At 37.3% G+C, this 15,941-nt stretch overlaps 1 long non-coding RNA gene across 2 annotated transcripts in view; it reads right to left on the bottom strand.

Annotated features, from left to right (window-relative positions):
* LOC114009921 (uncharacterized) overlaps positions 1-15,932 on the bottom strand; it is a 169,676-nt gene extending 153,744 nt beyond the window's left edge. For both annotated transcript variants that reach the window (XR_003551311.1, XR_003551308.1), the window contains exon 1: positions 14,990-15,932. This is a non-coding gene — a long non-coding RNA (uncharacterized LOC114009921). The remainder of the gene's footprint in view (positions 1-14,989) is intronic.
* Positions 15,933-15,941: the final 9 nt, after the last annotated feature.

Here is a 15,941-nt window from a genome sequence, read left to right as displayed (position 1 = left end):
TCCCTTTGTCCTGCATGTCCTCCTCAGTCTTCCATGTGGTCATGTGACCAACATCTTTTTTTTTTAATTTTAAGTTTATTTTTATTTCTTCCATTGGAAGTCATATGTTGATTAGTTTAGTGCATCTGTCAGTTGGATTACTAAGTGATAATGTCGAGTAAAGCTCCATCTCTCACCTGCTCCATATCAAATAGCTTTACCTGCTGAGAAATGACTTTATTTTTGTTACGCCATAGTGATGTAGATGTAGCTGTTACAACAAATACGATTATCTTTATATGCATTAACTTTAATCCTAGTAATCTGAGCAGCACATTTACTAATCTAAATATTTCTCTGTTGACTCCAGTGTTTTTTGAATAAAAAATTGCATCATCTGAAAATAATAAGCTTTGGTTTGCAAAGTTGCTTTTGTTATTGATTTTAAAAGGAGTTCTTTTTCAGGCTGATCCCATGGACAAGTGGTTAAAAGAGCCAGATCCCACATGGCTGACTGTGTTGGAACCTCAGCCCCAGTGGCTTGAAAAACACAATGAATGCATGTGCATATGCCCCAAATCCTGACAGGGTGGAGAAATGGAGAAGGGATTGCAGTATGACATTGCTTCGCTTGTAGGGGAGAGTGCTTTTCCTCTCTGTCTCTCTGGTGAGCACAGACACTCCCTAGCAATTAAAAAATGAAGGAATTTGTTTAGTATTTCACCATTAGTTTTTTTGTTTGTTTGTTTTTACTGTAAACATTATTATCTTATTTAATGATAGGTTTGCTTTTCTTTGGGAAGGTAGTAGATTTCTTCTTTATTAAATCAGTAATGTGTGTGTGTATGTGTGTGTGTGTATTTAAGTTTTTGCTATGGAGTGTGTGTACTTGCCAAAGGAATAGAGAGGGAAAGAGAGAAGAAAGTGCAGAATTACTCCCCAGGGGAATGGCCATTCTGCCATTCCTTCTCCTCCAATTTTCTCTTAGGGTTTTGGACATGCATGCAACACATCTGGCATATTTTCCAAACCACTAAGTGCAGGACTTGAACTACACTTGGTCATGTGGGATCCAGCTGCCTTATTACCACGCTACCCAGCTGCCCTAATATATTGATTTTTGTGAGTACGAAAATTATGATTTCCATATTTTTACTGTTCTTAACTGAGTGATAAGCCAAATAAACATAACAACCTATCTTTGTTTACAGTTTTGGTATTTTGTTCATCATGAGCTTTTTACACTAATATGAATTAACAACATTACACTAAAAATATTCTTTAAGTTCTGGACTTTTTGGTGCTCTCTTAAATTTTGTGCCTGATAACAAATCTGGCCCTGGAGGATCAGGCTGCAGGTACCTGTCTTCTGTTAGTCTCTTTCAGTGGGACAGGCAGGGTCTTCCTATTGGTCTCCTCTGGCCTGTGTAGACTCCAATTTACCAGAGTTGGGTAGATGCAACAGGCAGAGTGTAGATTTGGTGCTAGCTCCTGTTAAAGGATTCCCATTTTTTTCAGCCTCTGAGCATTTCTTCCTTTCCTGGTAATATCACAGTGCATTTTAGGAGATAATTTTAATACTTTATCCAGCTGTCTTTGTTATTCTCCTCCAGGAACCCATTTGATGCATCTAGTCCACTGTGTCCCTAGAAATAGTAGCCTGGACTGTATACCACTGTAAGAGACAAAGAGCTGAGCTGTCTTCTAACCTAAGTCTTTGTATATGAACTGCCCTCCAGTTTACCTAATTCCACCATGAGACCACCAAGTTATCCCAGTGAACCACAGCAGGAGTGCTAAGAAGCTTCCCTGCTTGGGAAATGACTTTGAGCTTCAAATGGCAAATTTGTTAAAGTTGAATTTGTTCCTCAAGGACAGCTAATTCTGTTAAGTTTTAAGAGCTGTGTATATAGTAACTCATTTAATTCTTACAGCCATCTCATATGGTAATTACTACTATTAGCTCCCTTTTGAGAGAAAGATCACTAGCTCACTCACTTGCCTATGGTCACTTAAGCAGAAAGTGGAGGGCCAGGATTTGAACTCACCTACTGATGGCTGATTTTAAGCCAACTATGGAATTTTTTATTAATACTCTCTAAGTTTTTTTTTTTCTTTGCTCTAAGCAGCTGGACTCTCTTAGATTAACATTTAAACTTACATACAGATCACATTTTCTTTAGGTAGAGCTGCTTTGGCTGCCAGTCCCATGTTCATAAACACAACACAGAATAGGTTGTAGAACAAAGGGTGACCAGTGAGTGGGGGGTGACTAGTGAGTGTTAGCCCCATTAATGCAGTTTCTGTCTCCCACGGTGGCCCCTGTGGGTAGCAGATATGCAAGTTACAGTTACTGCATCCTCAGCTAGTCATCAGATCAGGCCCAATTATCAAGTATGTCAAGTGATCTCTGTAAACAATTTTACTGAAGCAAAACCAACAAGTACGTGGTTTGCATTCAAAACATATTGACAGCTCTTAGAGGAGCTGGGATAATCTGAACATTGTTTACATGTTGTCTTTCTTTAATTACTCTTTGCTGTCTTAATGGAAGCTTTTATCAATAGTACACATCAACTGTACAAATTCCCAAGTGTAGTCCGCTTAAACTCACAAACAATACATAACAACACAGAGGAATCACCGCAGTTAGCTTAGAAGAGATATTGATAAGTTGATAAAACTATGGCATTTTTTTCATCTTCTGTTCTATAACTTTGGTTATAGATGAATTTGGTTCCAGGATTTATTTAACACAGGCAAATGTAATATACTTTGTTTTAATCCTATGTGAAGATACCTGGCTACCATAAAAACTAATCTGGTAATTTTTTCTGGATTCTTTTTGAAGAAGTATTGACAGAATTCAGGAGTGTACAAGACAAAGTTAAACATTTTGGGCCAAGTGATGACTTTACTAGTGCCTTAAAAAAAAAGTTGTAAGGGGACAGCAAGTGGTATGGTGGTTAAGGTTCTGGACTCCCACATGGCTGATTGTGGTTTGAGTCCCAGACCTGGTGGCTTGAAAAATCATGCAAGGCATGTTTGGGTACATGCCCAATGTCCCAAGGGGAAAATAGAGGAGAAGAGATTATGGTATTGCCACCCCCCTGGGGGGAGAGGATTTCTTACTTTCCCTCTCACTCTCTCTCTCTGTCTCTCTCCAACAAGTACACATGCTCTATGACAAAACAAACAATCAAACAAAACACTAAAAAAAGAAAAGTTGTATTTCTCCTTAAATTATGAAAAAAATTCAAAACATGTTTTGAACTAATGTAGGTGCTGGCTCACTTGGTATCACTACATAAAGGAACAGAGTCAGAGGTTTGCATTGCAAGCTTTGGTCCCGGAAGTAAATGGAAGAGTAAAGATTTGAGGTATGTTTGGTAGAAGCTAATAGGTGGAAATTTCTTCTACTCATCATATGTATAAAATTCCAAGTGCAGGGGACCAGCAGTTGGCATAATGGCTATGTTGCTGGACTCCCATGTAGTCAACCACAGTTCAAGTCCTGGACCTGGTGGCTTAAACTCATGCCAAGCGTATGTGTGTGTGTGCTCAAGATCCCAAGAAGAGAATGGAGGAGAAGGGATTACAGCATGGCCATCCTCCCTGGGAGGTGATTTCTCACTTTCTGTCTCTGTCTCTCTGTCTCTCTCTGTCTTTCTGGTGAGCACACGTGCCCTATAGCAAAATCCTCTCTAAAAAAAAAATATTCCAAGTGCAGGATTTGGTTTTTATTGGTATTTATCTGTCAGGATGATAAAGCATAAACAATTATTATTTTTTGTTTTTTACTTTTCAGACAATAATTGTACAAAATAGAACTTGGAATAGAACATGTATGCATGATGAGCACTGAGTATATGTGTGTGTGCACAGATGTGTGAGGTTGCAAGTTAAATTATCATTACAAAAGCACTGATACTGAAAAGCAAATTTCAACCAACCACACTAGACGTAAGATTAAATTACTTTTCTTTTATATGTATAGAAAATGATACTACCGGCATAGTGGCTAAGATACTAGACTCCCACATGGATGACTGTGGTTCTAGTTTTGGACTTGGCAACTTGCTTTCTCACTCTCCCATTTTCTCTCTCTTTCTATCACAATCTGGTCAACTTGAAAAATAATAACAACAACAAAAATAATAAATAAAATTTTTAAAAAGAGAAAATGATACTACAAAAGTGTTATGAAAATACGTAATAAAAAGGGAATGCAGTGAAAATTTTAAATAAAACATTTTATAAAGGTGTAACAAATGTATAATTCATAAAAATGTCATGTTATTTTTCAGTGTATTTACTTTCATATTTTATATTCTTTCTTTTCTTTAATACCACCCCAACTTAATAAACTTTGGGTCCCCCAAAAAATAGATCTACCTCTAATATCACATATTAAGTAGTCAGAAGAGTTATGATATACTTTTTCTGCTTGCCAAAGGTAATTTATTTATATAAAGAACAAAGATTAATCAATGATATATCGCCCATTTTGCTTGCTAACCTTTTGCCATCTTTTGCCATCTTTCAGTGAACTTCATAATTCCTCTTTTCATAGAAGGACCCTTTTTTTTGGTGAAAAACTGAACGAGGTGCTGATTTACAGCCTCATCTGAATTGAACATTTTTATACCACATAAGGAGTTTTGATGAGAACGAAACAAGTGGAAGTCTGATGGCACAAGGTCAGGAGAGTATGGTAGGTATGGTAACACATGCCATCCAATCACCAGTACTTTTTGACAGGTGATCAAACTTGTCTGTGATCTCACATTGTCATGATGGAACACAACACCTTTACAATCAACAAGCTCTGGATGTTTCTGGGTGATGTATTTGTTCAAACTGTCCAATTGCTCACATTACACATTCAAATTGATTGTTTGGTTCCTTGGTAGAGCTCAAAAAACACTGTACCTTTAAAATCCCACCACGTTGAGAGCAAAACCATCCTCTGATGAATGTCTGCTTTCGAAGTTGTTTGAGGAGAAATATCACGTCAGGACCAAGACTGTTTGCTCACCACAGTGTCATAAACAATACACTTCTCATCACCAGTTATCAGTCACTTCAAAATAGGATTGTTTCCCTAAGGTTTAATGAGCATACTGCAGACTTATACCTGCTGTCAAATGAACTCCAAGTTAATGAGGAGCCCACATATTGAGCTTGCTTATGTATCCCAGCTCCTTCAGGTGGTATTGAATGCTTGAATGACGGATGTTGAATGTTTCTGCAATCTCTTGTGCTGTGTTTCATGGGTTTGACTCACTCAACACTTGTATTTTGTCATAATCAACCTCAGTGGGCCTCCCTGACCGAGGAGCATAGTTAAGATCGAAATGAACAGAATGCAATTTCATGAGCCATTGTTGGCACTGACATACTTGTAAAGCATCATCATGGTAAACCTTACCCAACTTTACACAAAGCTTGACTTGCGTTCTTCCCTTTATGGAAGTAAAATCATAAAATATGGTAAAAATGTACAGTTTGGTCTTTCATCTTCAACTTGTAATCTCCAAAACTTAACCAAATAGCTTAATTTTTTTTAGAATGAAGCTAGAACTGTCAGTCGTCAAATGACATAGCAATAACATAGACGTAAATGACTCTAGTACTTCCAAAAATAAACTAGTGCCATCTGTTGCAAAAAATTCTTTTCCAGTCATGACTTTTCCAACAATGCAGTAGAACATAGGAGGTTTTCGGTATTCTCCATTTTGTTGGATTCAGAGTTCTTTTGTTTCTTGGTATAAGAATTTGTTCAGAAAGTTAACACATGATTGCCTGGGTGTATAATCTAGTTGCAGTTCTTTTGAATTAAGCCTTTGTTACTGCTGTTTTAAGAATTGCATTGTTTAAAATTTCACATTGTTATGATTTTAGCCAGTTTAATGTTAAGTTCAAAGGTTAAAAAGCCATTGATTTTAGGTACTATGAAAGTATAAATAACATCCTTTAGTAGGGAAAACACAATAATCTAAACATTTAGAAATTGATCGTAATCTTAATACCATTTAATATTTCATATTTAACCCAATGCAATCAACATTTATTGAGTATGTACTATTGACTAGCTAAAGAATGATAGGAAGTAGAAATATTTAAAAGAAAATTACAGCTTCTCTATTACCCCTAACATCCATGAGACCACATACAAGCTGAATTGATATATGAAAATAAAATAAATACAATGTAAAATAAATTACAGTATATGTGAGAAAAAAGGTAGAAAATATTTAGCAAATATAATGAGAGATTACTTCTAGTATAAGGAACATGTGAAGATGTGGAATTCAAGCTAACTTCTTGATTTTGTGTATGTAATCTATTCAATATTTGTGTAAATTATTCAATATCTTCAGTTAAAAGTAAGGATCAGTAAGGATCACCACATACTTTAATAGAACTTTTCCTTCAGAATATATAGAATTAACATTGTTAAATTGACTTTCAACCTGGGACAAGTCAGAATCATCTAGAAGATTTTGTTCAATGTATGCATGCCCACTGCTCTTTCCCCCAGGTTCTTTATTGGTTAGACTTAGGGTGGCGGGGAAAGAGGGATTTGAATATTATCCACTCCACCCCCAACACACACATGCATGCACAAACACACCACACACACACAGAGTGTAAATGTCATGCCATGGAGAAAGTGTTTACAAATATACTCCAATTTAAAATGGTTTCTTTAAAAACATTGTTTTTAACAGATGATACTACAGTTTCTTAGAAAGAGCTCATTAGACTCTTAAAATCAGAAATTTATCAACATTGATCACTTTAATTTAAGGTTTTCTTATTTTTATTTAAGGTTATCTATTTGTATAAGGGGACTTCAAAAAGCTCATGGATAAATGGAATTAAAGTACAAATTTATTTCAGTGCAAAGGATGTTAAAAATCCATGGAGTTTTTTTTCATAAAAATGCATTTTCTGTGAACTTCTTTTAAAGACTCTCCATATTTATAAAATGTATTAGGTCATTGGAAAAGTCATGATGCATTTTTCTATGTTTTTCTATGTAAAAATACATCATGACTTTTCTGATGACCCAATACTTTAGTTCTTTCTGGAATCAAATGGAAGGAAAAAAAATAAAACAGATAAATGGTCAGTCACTACAGGGACAACTAATGAGCTGAATAACTTAATTTTCTCTATTTCAGCTTTTGTAGGAGCCAGGATTAGAGGACTACTATGGCATGGTTAAATGTTTTACTGAGCCTCTGCCCCACCTCTATCATATCAAAAAACAGATCCAGATAGAAACATGCTTTTTGAAAAAAATTTGTATTCTTTTTTTATTGTACATTCAATAACTCTGTATCATCAACATACCAAAGCAATTTGCCAATCAAGAATACCCTGTATATTGGTTCAATTATATTATCATATATATTATCAATAGCAGATAATTTTCCATTTCTGTATTCCTTAAATGTTTTGCTTCTTTCATTTTCCCCTGATGCCTTCCCTCTCACCTTCCCCCATTTCCCACTCTCCTCCCACACTGTCTCTAGAAACACTCTTAGATTTAAGACAATCTATAGTCCTAATGTACAGAGTAGCACAGAGTACTCTGAAACTTTGCAACTCTAGCATAAAAATATTAATCATAATCAGAACTATATAGCACCATAAATTGCCCATTATAGTTCTTTTCAATTCATCAGTGTGTAGTGCAGAACTGACTTACTCTGCTTCAGTCTTAGAACTGATTGTTGTTCACATACTCTAATTATGTCAACAGGTTAATATTGCTTAGATAATTTACATATGTTATAGAATCTTCTCATTGGAAACACAACCAAAATCTTTACTTTAAAAGCCTAATAAATAAGGAGATTGGTCCCCAACAGAATGTAATCAAATCAACAAATGCTAGGGAATAGGTGAACTTTGTTTGGCTATCTAGTATACCAAGGAAAATAAAAAGGCTTACTCTCCCTGAAATGTCTCACTCAGCTTATCTCATTCAAATATGGACTGCAATCAATTTCATTATTAGTGCTACTGAACTGAGACAGCGCTCTAAGTAAGCAAGACTTACCTTTTTCAACTAGTAAACTATTTTAATGTGGTTAAATATTCATTAAGTGGCTAATATTTTGGAAAGCCATGTGAAAAATATTAATTAGGATAGTAATAAAAGTGGTACAGTTGTGAAAGAACAGAAAACTGATTTTTGAACATATAACAATTACGAGTAGGATGATGGGCCTTCACTATGGCTCTGCTCCATTTTCTCCAAGGTGCATCAGAACCACTGCAAACACAGTAGTGTAAGAAGTAGAAGAAACAGTGAATGAGTCAGAAGAAGGAAACAGCTCCAAAGACTGGAAAATTATTTTTTTTAAATAATTATTTATTTTATTTATTATTATTGTTCTTTTAAATTTGTTATAAGGCACATGCACTCATCAGAGAGAGAGAGAAAGTGGGAAAGTGAGAAAGCAAGCTGCCAGGTCCAGGAATCAAACTGCAGTCAGCCCTGTAGGAGTCCAGCATCTTAAACACCATGCCACCTGCTGGCCTTGGAAAATTCTTATCTTTAAGAATCTAATCATTGCATGGCATAGTGGTTAAAGCACTGAACTGCCACATAACTGACCGTGGTTTGAGTATCAGACCTGATTGCTTGAAAATCAAGCCATGCATATGGTTGTATGCCCAAAATCCCAGGAGGAGAATGGAGAAGAAGGGATTGTGTTGAGGCCATCCCTGCTAGAGGGTTATTTCTCACTTCTCACTGCCTCTCTCTGACTCTCTTTGACAAGCACATGTGCCCTATGGCAAAAACCTTAAAAAATAATCTAATAATTGTGAAAGCTATTAACATTCATATTATAACATCTGAAGAGATTAACCTTATCCTTGGGGAAAAAAAATTGCTTGACACAAAATACAATGGATTCCCATGACTTGCTTGGATTCACTTTGGTATACCAAGATATATGCCATGATTTAAAATAAACAGGTCTTCTACTTATTTATGCCAAGTATGCAGAGTTCAATGCACGAAAGTTGATAGAATAATAGTGCAATTTAACTGCAGATCTTCCACTTATAGTTTATCTGGGAAAGAAAAAACTTTTAAATCAAAGGACTAAACCCATAAGTGTAGAATTTCAGACAGCAGTCAGTTAATAGAAGAGGTGATTTTTTGGATCCTGAACTGGCATTTCTAAGGTCCAGGTTCATAAGTTGCCATCTACCTTTTTAGAGATCTGCTCTTCTTGAGCTGGAAGCTTCTTTGGGAAGAAAGTTAGCATTAGAGGACCTTTATGTTTCTTTCACCTTGACTTTGAGAAAAATTCTCATTCGTAGTACCTTTGATTTCATCTTATCTCTGTGCAAATAACAGGATCTTTAGACATAATATTACAGTCCATCCAATCATGCACTTATTTACAAACATGTTATGAACTTCCACAGTTTTAGGCAACAGGCTGAGTGCTGGTAAAACAACAATGAGCCAAACACCATCGCATTCCTTCATCAGTGAAGAAGACCCTGCAATAATATGCTATTGGTGTGAAGGCAGAAGTCAGTAGCAAATCCCATCCCCAGTAATATCAAGATATGTCTATATACCTACTGTACCTTCATAAAAAGAAGTCTACATACTTACTGTATCTATCTATCTGTCTATCTATCTCTCTGTCTACATACTAGCATTAGAAAAGTTGCTTATTGGGCCAGCAGATGGCATAATGGTTATGTCACTGGACTCCCACATAGTCGACTGCAGTTTGAGTCTCAGACCTGGCAGCTTGAAACTCATGCCAGACACGTGTGTGTGTGTGCCCAAAAATCCTGAAAGGAGAATAGAGAAGAGGTATTGTATGACCATCTCCCCTGGGAGGATGATGTCTCACTTTCTGTCTCTCTGTCTTTCTCTGCCTTTCTGGCAAGCGCAAGCACCCTACAGCAAAAAATATCTCTCTCAGAGAAAAAAAAAATGGTTACTGGTGATATTTGACCAGAAATAACATGCCTAATAAACTTCTGATTTTATTTACAAGTATTATTGCTGATCCACTATTGCATTTAGAAAATCTATGGGTTTATTTCCAAAATGCTTTGCCAAAAGTGCCACTTAGTATTACTTACAGCTTTATTGTTAAAAAGGTTTTCTACAGAAGAGTACAAAAAGGCATTCGAGAGAAAGCATTTTAAATTATATTATTCATCAAAAAGACTATCTTTGTTTATTACTGGTCTATTGAAAATTTTCTTTTCAATCAAATTCTATTCACTTTTTACATAATGCATGTCAATAACAGCAACCATTAAGAAATCTGTAAAGAAAAACTGTTTTCCTGCCTGTCTTCACTTTTTGCTACTCATTTTTTTTACTTCTATTAGTAAAAGTTTAATTCCCTCCTCCTTCATGCCCTCAAGTCCATAATTACTTCTTATGGCAATTCTTTTATGATAGCCATGTTATAAATTATTCATTATTTGAAGAATGCCTTAATTGTAAATGCATACTAAAAAGTACTCCTACTTTTTCTGTTGTATTATTTTTCCCTGTATTATTTTCATACCTTTTTCAATCTTGCTTTGCGACGTTTTTTTTTTTCCCTGAAAGGTGTCCCTAGAATGTTGTTACTACAGGGAATTAAAATTCAAGTGATTCTGTATTTCCTTATTTCATTCATACTTTACTCCTGCTTTCTTTCTGCTCCTTACATCTGGAGTGCTCCTCTCTGCCCCATCTATCCTGTCTTTTTTCCACTTCCTTCAAAACCTGGTTCCACAGTAATTTCTTCAGACAGCTTTCCTTAACTAATCCATTCCAATTTATTCCTTGTTCTAGAAATTCATGGATAAACTACATTAATATATCATGTACTTGAAAAGTGTTTTTGTTATTTTTCAGTTATTTAGTTATATATTTTGTAATACTATGTGATATATATACATATATGTGTACATATATATGTATAATACATGCATATATATACATATATTTAATCATCAGAGCGCATGTGTACTTGCCAGAGACAGAGAGACAGAGAGAGAGCACTTCCCAAGGGATACAGTCACACCACAATCCCTTCTCTATTTCTGCATCCTGTTGGAATTAGGGCACACATATGTGTATATCTGGCATATTTTTCAAACCACTGGAGATGGGATTTGAACCATGGTCAGCCATGTGGGATCCAGCACCCTTAACCAATAGGCTATAGAGCTGACCCTATTCATTTATATGCTTAATAAACTCTAATCCTTGAATTTTTCTTCTTACTAGCATTCATTATAGCCATTATTACATAATATAAATATGTACAATTTGTTGCTTAATGTCTGTCTCTCCTGCTAGGATATAAGTTCCTTCAGCCAGTTGTTTATCGTATGCCTAGAGCCTAGAAAAATATACATAGTAAGTGCTCCATACATATAATAATAGAGTTGAAATACCATTCAGAATATTGGTAGGATGAACATGCTCACAAATGCTTGTTATTTTCTTTAAAACACCATTTTTGTCTGGAATCGCTCATACTTTTTATAACAATACGTATATACCTGACTGCAGGATACAGAAAACCTAACTAACATGGATTGGATCAATAGACACCAGCTGATTGCTTAGCCATAAGGCCAAAGGCAGGGAATTCCTGTGTGGGTTTGACAGTCCAATGTTGGCATCCAAGGCTTAGGTTCTTCACATCTCTCTCTTCATTGTCCAAAGTTGACTGCATTTCTAATTAGCCATAAAGTATCACAGCCCAAAGATGGTGCCATATTTGTGTATTTCCATGTCCAAAAAACAAAAACAAAAACAAAAAAACAGACAAACAAACTAAAACTACAAAAGGAATGTTTGCGATGTCAAAAAATTAAGAATGGCTCCTCATTCATGTCAGAATTCCAGATATCTCCCCTTCTCCTCCAGCAGCCTTCTCTCCATTCCAATGACAAGAATTGAGCCACATGCCTATTTCTAGACTAACCTTGGGCAAAGGGGAAAGCATTGCTATTAACAGCCAATCCTGATTCATCCCAACTTTTTTGGCAGAAGTAAAGGGAAACCGCTGAGTATACAAGCAACATTGTGCCTGCTCTTCTGCTACGGTAAATGAAGCACACTAAAGCTCTGGTTTTTTTCAGAGCCCTCCAGCTCTTAAGATTCCTCTGGCTTTTTCTTTTTTCTCCCTGTATTTTATTCATTAAGTCTTTTTTTTCCCCCAGAATTGTTTTTTCTGCTTAAAGTTAACTCTTGAAACAGTTGCTTTTCAATCAATAAGTTTTTTTTTTTCATTGACTTGTTCACATGCTCGATTTCTGCATTCCAATTCTTTTTCTTTTCAAAAGCACTAAGACATACCATATTTTCAAAAGAACATATTTATTTTGCCCCTTCCTTCCCAGTCTTCTTACATACATCTTTCTCAACAGTATTAGCAGTCTCAGAGGCCAAGAAAATGTCATCTGCTCTCTTTACAATTGCCAGGGGCATTTCAAAGGTGCTAAATGTATTTGATGTGTCCTTTCCCTTTTTGGTTCATCAGACACAGACAGGCTTTAATAAGAAGCAATAGAAATCAGGGTTTTATAGCCAAGAAATACTGGTCATATCACAAATGTGTTCTGTGGACTTGTTTATATTAATTTTTTGCATACTTGATTTTTGCTGGTGGGAGGAAGTCCCAGAACACAGTGTATTTCCCATTTCATTCCACCTTTTCTAACATTGTTCACAGAAAGAAAGGAGTTGGGTTTCCATAGTAACGCAAGTGTGACAATTGAGGGTATCTGGATATAGGTGAGATAACTCCCTTTCAGAATCAGTGGGAAGAGAAGAAATGAAGTTTTCTCTTTTTCTTTTTTTTTTTTCTCCCAGCAATGCACTTCTGAAACTAGAGACCCTGTGGCGTCAACGTACACTGTTCAGGTTTCATGATCTTACAGATTTTTATAGCTCTTGGGGAAAATTCAATTCCACTTTATATCATTTTTATTTTTTTCCATAAACAATGAATAAAGACATATAAGTTTTTATTTCTAAGACCACTCTCAGAATAAAGTTTATGCTGGCACAGGAATAAACATGCTTAAACAAGGGATCAAGAAATAAATAATCATTTCCCGTCCATATCTTCAAGATTCTGTACACGTCTTGACACCCTTATAGCAGCTAATCTTTCAACCAACATTTCATATACGGTTACGAATCAGGTGGGGACCATCTTCCATGCCATAAAAGGCGAGAAAATATGTGCCTACTTCTTGGGGTGTCTTTTGCCACTTGGTTAAATATTTGCCTTTATGGCACTGAAAATGAAAACTGTGTCTATCAATATGAAAAACATAAATGAGCTGCAACCAACGCATGGGCTGCAGTCCCTACATTTCCCCTTACCCAAAATGTTGGCATTGATGAAAGGTCAGGGAAAACATCCTGAGAAATGTCACAGAGCTCTCCTACTCTCCATTATGCTAAATGGAATGAGTAGCGAGCCCACTCCTTATTTTTTATGACAAATTCTATCAGATGAATTGCAATTCAGAGCTTCCTGACTTCTGGAGACCTGGTTGGAAAAAGTTACTTATGCTGTCTTTTGGGCCCACAACCCCAATGTAAATTTATGAAAAAAAAAAAATCACTGAACTTCTATATCTTGCAAAGTGAGTGAATGAACTTCAATTCATTGGAATGCAAGGAATTAATGGGTTGTCATAATTTACACAAATAAAGTTTGGTGCTTCTCTGCTCTATTTAATTCCAACAAAGCCCAGAAACTTACCACCAAGTTGTGCAACTTGCATTTTAAAATAAACTGTATTTCTTCAGAAGTGTAGCTACTTTGTTAAAATAACAAAAAATAATCATACTAGTTTACACAAATATGATACTCCTAAAAAGCTTGATAAACAATGAATATAACTACACCATCCTCTTGAAATATCACCATCAAAGTAGGTCTGATATGAATTATCCACGTAAGCTCTCTTAATTTTAAATCACCTTTTCACGCTATTAGCTTAACATACCAAATCCTTTCCAATCTCATTTCCCTTCAAACATGCCTGATTCTTTGTTCTTTTTACAATATGCCTTTAATGCTAACATAAGATACAACCTCTCATATTTTGATGATATGTAATCAAAAAATAAGTGAGTTATATTTCATCACACATTTTTAATTTGACAAGATACTTGCCCTCAAATATTTTAAACAAAAATATATTTTGGAAAACAACACAAAAGTTTATCATTCTAACATAATGGAGCAACAGGGCAGTAGATCACTGCTAAAGCTGAGTAGTACATCTCTGTAATAGTTTGATTGACGGAAAGGATGGCTTAAAACAAATTTAAAAGCCTGGCTTTTAAAGGAACTCAGACCAAAATTCTCTCTGTTGAAGCCCCTATGGGAAAGAGGAACAATGGCGAGGTATGCCAATATCTAATATTCAAACCACAGATCATTTACTATTCCCAAGAAAGGTGAGCTAGTAATTGCCAGGGGTTGACTAGTTTGAGAAGGACATAATAAACCCAATAACCAGATGTTACGAAAAATATCCAGGAACGCGTGTGTAGTTAACGTCTCGTAAATTTAACGTTGTAAGTGGGAGACGGTGTGCAACTAAGATCTAAACCTAGAGACAGAAGCTAAGTTTTTTTTTAAATGGGTAGTAAAATACATATATATTATTTAATGTTCTAGGAGACATGCAGGGAGGATGAGTGCAGCTGCTGCACGATGTCTCCTTAAGGATTGGAAAATGTCCCATTCGAAAGACAAAAGTCCCTGTTTTCAATTCAGCCCACGATCCAGCCCGCATCCCTGGGCACTTTCCATGCCCATCATTCAGGCAGAATGCCACGGAGACAACTTTAAAAGCATAATTCATCACCCTCGCCTGCAACGCATCTTATTCTGTTGCCAGAACCGGGTACAACAACATCCCCTCAACCTCTGCCCCTCCCAAACCACCAGCCCAGCCCCTTCTCCACACATCCGACCTTCGGAGGCAAGGGAATCGCGAGCGCTGATTGGTTCATCCTAAGCCTTCGTCATTCATCAGCTCGCCTTCGATTGGTTGGCAGCGACTACGCGGAGCCAACGCCAGCAAGGCGAGGCACGGGGAGGTGGGTTGGCTGAGCCCGCAGCTAGACTTTCTCCTCATTGGTTGAAAGAGATGCATGCATCACGTGGCATGAGGCGGCTCTCCATTGGCCGAGAGTAACACCATGGGGTCCAAAGGCGTGATCGGGTTGGCTACAGTGAGTCCCAACTTCCTAATACATACTCCCAGCTGGCTGTTGCTATGCTGTTGGCGGTTCCGCTGTCCAGGTTTTCCATGCGCCAGTAGCTGACCGGGCGTGGGAAGAGCTCGACTTCAGGCAGCCTCCAAAAAGGGGCGGGGCTAGGGGGAAGTGGGCGGTATTCCTGTTGACGTCATCCGGAGGGGCACGGCTTCTGAGGTGTCGTCGCTGACTAACCCCTCGGGCTCTCGGCTGAAGGGGCCTGTCATCCCTCTCTCACTGTCCTGATGTTATACATACAGTTTCACTTCATGTGTGTACACACCCTCAGGCAGAATCTGGAGTGCTCGACCCTTTAAGTCTTCTCGTTATGTTTACACGAGTTAAAACCCAAGCTCTCGAGGAAGCTGACAGACTGGGTGGTGTCGGGCAAAGGCCCTCACGCCAAAGGCTCCTCTTGGGTCTTGCGCGTCTCCTCTCACTTCCCGCCTCAGGTACAGCCTGGAGTTGCTCTGGCCCCTCCACCCTTTCCTCTCCGCCTGGATCTGGGCGTGGGAGTACCAGCTGGACCCGCTCTTGTCACAGGCAGGAGCTGCGCATGTTCAGTAAGAAGGCCCTCCAGTTCTAAGGCGCGTGCGGAACCAGGTGTTGCTGGGAGGCGGCGTTGCTTGTTTATCTAAGCGCAGGCAGTAGCTTCCGCGCCGCGCAT

This window comes from Tupaia chinensis, unplaced genomic scaffold (assembly GCF_000334495.1).
Source record: "Tupaia chinensis unplaced genomic scaffold, TupChi_1.0 Scaffold000057_1, whole genome shotgun sequence".
Classification (NCBI taxonomy): Eukaryota; Metazoa; Chordata; class Mammalia; order Scandentia; family Tupaiidae; genus Tupaia; species Tupaia belangeri.
This window is presented reverse-complemented; position numbering and strand designations above follow the sequence as displayed.